The following is a 4,675-nucleotide window of genomic DNA, read 5'->3' as shown; positions in this document are numbered from 1 at the left end:
TAACTTTGCTTAAAGCAATTTTCATAATAATTTCATTACCATGGTTTAGGGTATCTGTGTTTTCATTCATCTGTTGTTTGCAAAGAATTTGAATGCATCTGTATGTTTGTTACTTTTGATGAGCAAACCGAGAATAAAGAAAATAGAAAGAGTCAATTCAAAGAAGAATTCAAGCTATTTTTTTAATGACCTTTGAGCAGAATCTCTGACTTTGAAAATTTCTTCTCTGATTTTGCCTTGTTCTAAAGGAAAAGGGCTCACTGGCCTCTGCTAGAAATCACTTGTCATTTTGAATGCTGAGCTACTTGTTCCTATACACTGGATTATATACAGAATTACTGAGCAAAAGCCCTGACCCACCTTTTCACTCACTCCCTGCAGTTGATGAACTTCAATCCTGCAACAGTAGGATGATTTCTGTGTGGATGCAAGGATAACACAGTGCTAGCAAGGGCTCAATACAGGTCTCAATGATGAAATAACTGTGCAAAGACATGATTTTCTTTTCTTTGTTCTCAATATCATTTTGGCATGACATGGCAATCAGAGCCCTCACATCAAAGGAGAGGATGCTCCTTGAGGAGAGAACACCCTGCAGAGAAGGACCTGGGGGTTCCGTTAGATGAAAAACTAAACACAAGCCAGTAGGATACTCTTGCAGTTTGGAAGGCCAATGGTATCTTGGGTTCCATCAGAAAAGGGGTGTTCAGCAGGGACAGGAAGGTGATTGTCCCTCTCTGCTCTGCTCTCGCAAGGCCCCATCTGAAGTAGTGTGTCCAGGTCTGGGGGCCCCAATACAGGAAAGATGTGGAGCTGTCGGAGAGGGTCCAGATGGCCACAAAGATGATCAGAGGCTCAAGAAATTGTTCATGGAAACTTTAGCAAATTTGTGAATTTTGTTCATTCCACTTCCTCAAAAATTTTAAAATCCAGATCCATTCTCTTGTATTTTCTTTCCTTTCTTCTTTCCTGACCTTCAATGTGTCCAAGTCTGAGAATTTTCAGTATTTGAAACCAAGAATTTGGATGTTAGAAAATAGTTTATTAATTATTCTTCACTAATTAATTTTTAATAAGTATATTGTGAAAAAATAAACTGAAACAGCAACTGTCTATTAGGTCTTTTTAAAATCACTTTGATGTTAGTTATACTGAACTCTTTTTATGAAAATATATGAGGGTGTAAACTCCTCAAACATATTTTAATTGTTGGCTTATTTTGATTCCCTCATTGCATTCTTTGCATTGTGTTGGTACACTGTTCTTCACTCAGGCACAACTAGACTTCATTCACTGTCTGTTACTGGCCAATATTTGACTCCATCTTACTGCCTCTGGTGAAGATAGGCATGATGACAGCTGTGTAGTTTCCATACTAAGTTTGTGGTGATTACAGCATTTCTAGGATATGCCTACAGATGTTAAATATGTTTAAAGTTGGAAATGATATTTAGTCAGGTGATACATATGACATTTCCTATCATCTTATTAGATTTTTATATGCTCAAATACTAAAACATTTTGATAAATTCATTATGCAGCCTTGACATTTTCTTCAGTAATCTCTCATGATCACCATCTGTGTGAAAAGAGGTCAAAGAACATGAGAAGTGATGTCCCTTGTTTTAGCAACATCAAGAAATCATCAGTTTCATTGAATTCCACATACTGGACATTTTCTTCAGTAATCTCTCATGATCACCATCTGTGTGAAAAGAGGTCAAAGAACATGAGAAGTGATGTCCCTTGTTTTAGCAACATCAAGAAATCATCAGTTTCATTGAATTCCACATTCTGGACATTCACTGTAGCCTGGTTATTTCTTGCCCTCAGTAGTTTGTCATTACCATAAGAATCACAGTAAATATAAGAAATGTGTTACACTCTGTTCTGGAGCTGCAGTCACTGAATCTAAAGGATCAGTGGAAGTGAATGAAGCTGGTTTCATTAGCTATAGATGGAAATGCACGGTGGAAAATTTCCCTGTGTCTGTCAATATGAAGAGAATTTATGGAAAACCAGAAATAGGAACCTAGGAGAGCTTTACTCTGAGACATTTTGAGGATGAGGTGAAATGATAATCTGTCCTCTAGGTAGCTGGTCAGTATTCAGAAAATACTACCCTCGTTTGTGGACTATGTCAACTGTAGATATATTACCAGGCAAAATACAGGTGCAGTGTTGTAAAAAAAGCTCTATGGAGGGAAGTTTTTAGGTCCAGGTCTTCACTTCAGGCTATCATGGGAATGGCAGAATGTAAAAAAGTTCTACTTAAATTTTCAAAGCAACAATTACTGATTTACACAGATTCCATTATTAGAGAAATATTTGCAGATACTTAGAAAATTTAATAATTCATTTTAAATTTATTTCTGGAATTTTGCTCAAAGAACCAATTAACATCATCCTTCTTAAAAAGTAAGATTTCCTTCCTGAGGAAAAAAAAGACAAAAAAGAAAAAAAGTAAACAAAACAGCTAAGAACAGATTGTCAGTAGGCCATGTACAAGTAAAAAGACAATGTAACTATTTGCAAAACACAGTTGCTGATTGTACTTGTTGTGTTCCATACGCCACACCAAGACTTCTTCTTTCATTCTTGTTTGAATTGCTCATTAACTCTTGGTCAGTATGAGATTATGATGCCCCTATATCAAATAACACCCTGCAAAACACTTGAAATAAAATATCTGTTAGATAAAAGTGTTCCGAAATATAGAAATTGTCTCTCTTGGAATGAGAGAATGCTTAATTTACTGATGTTTTTATTTCCTTGTAGGTACTGGGAATTAGTTAGACACTTCTTCACATACTTAAGTGTAAATTTTAGACACATGGCATTTAGATGGAAATGGACAAACACATCTGGACACCCAAGTTCTCTTTAGAGTGCAGAGCGACAGCTGGGTGTCAGAAAATGTGATTCACAACTATAGGCATGTGGAGAGAGACAGCAGTGCACATGGAATTTATTCAGAAAGTCAATACAAACATGCCGAGGTCTAACACAGAACACTTTTATGAGGATTGGTATTGTGTTTAGGCTCTTGAAAGCTATTGGATGATAAATATTTAATCCAAAGAACACTTGAAGTCATCTCATTCTCCTATGAAGCTGTAATCTAACTTTACTCGGCTTTGAGAACTGTCATGCATTTTATGTGTTTTTCTGAGACTCTATTCTTAAATGAAGAACAGAAATTACACATAGTTCTCTGGAAACAACTTGGAAAATTAACTAACATTCAGATCACTTTAACCCCTTATCTGTGTTTTGGTAATCTAAAATGTGTCCCCACAAAAATTTACCCTACCCCCATTATTTCTTTGGATTTTTTTCAAAAAGGAGAATTATATTCCTTTAAAAACCCTACCCAAACTGATACAAGATGTATATCAAGTCATATCATAGCTAAAAGGAAGTTGAATTTTCTGTCAAGAGATGGAAATAACAAGATGAAAGGAAGGGTACAATTAAATCAAATACTTTTGGAGCTATTAAATGATAGAAGGCTGACTCCCAGGATCAAGGAGTTTAATGTTCCTGTTCAGCAGCTTTGTAATGTAGCAAAGTAATGCTAACTACTGAAATCATCACTGGACTATTTCAGTCCTGTGTGTTGCATGTGTTCTTACATCACTCAGCTAAAGGTTAGTCTGTTATTGTAAACTTAAGCACAAGATTTACTTAGAAGTGAAGGAGCTTTGTTCTATCAAGGTTTACCTCACAGATGACATAACTAGTGGTAAACAGATACTCATTAAAGCTCAGTTGATAATCAAGAATTTATGATGTAGTCATGTTCAATACCATAGCAAAACTTAATCTGAAAAAAAAAAAAAGAAATACATACGCAATCATATTTTACTTCAAGCCACATGCATCCACTGTTGAGCTACAGTGCAAATGGTAGAAAAATATCTTACAAAAAATCTTTTCAACTAATGATTTTTTCCAATACTCAGTTTTTGACTAACCAAGCTTCTTGGGTTTATGTTGTATTTTGCAATGTACTGTACAGGCTAAAAATGTATGAATTTAAAAATAAGCACACAAATTCTAAAGTTAAAGCTTTAAAATGCATCTGAACCTTCTTTCATTATTTTTTTTTTTTCTTTCCATCTGGAAATCTTATAAAAATGCCTAATTTTCATCACAAAAGTAGAGACTGAAGATATTTAAATAACAATACTACCATTTAGGCATTGTCTGATTGAAAAGAATTTTCAAGCTTTTGAGGTTTATCTTTCACTAGTTAAAATGTAGCTTCTGGCATATTGCGTGCACATTGCCAGATTAAATGATAATATTCTTTCATGTAAGTGTGATTTAGGAAAGAAAAATTAAAGCTTTGGAATTAGATTCCCACTCTTCCTAGTGTCCTTTTATGACAGTTTAATGGTCAGTAAAGTGGGCTAAAACAGAAATCACCCAATCTTAGAGATGAAGAAAGTTAATCTTTACAACCCGTTGTTCATCAGTCCTGGAGAATTTGCCTGAAGGTCTGCAGGTTATGTCTTATGATACCAAAATTATGCTTCTTGTGGCTCTGGACACTGGGGACAGAAAATGACAAAGATATCAGCAGTGAGTTGGAGAAGCGATACTTTCTCTGGAATTTTCACAATTCAGAATCAGATGGATTTGTGTTGTTTTGTTGTGTTTTTTTTTTTTT

The sequence above is a fragment of the Meleagris gallopavo genome, chromosome 2, assembly GCF_000146605.3.
Source record: "Meleagris gallopavo isolate NT-WF06-2002-E0010 breed Aviagen turkey brand Nicholas breeding stock chromosome 2, Turkey_5.1, whole genome shotgun sequence".
Classification (NCBI taxonomy): domain Eukaryota; kingdom Metazoa; phylum Chordata; class Aves; order Galliformes; family Phasianidae; genus Meleagris; species Meleagris gallopavo.
The sequence above is the reverse complement of the archived record's forward strand: the minus strand, read 5'-3'. Positions refer to the sequence as shown.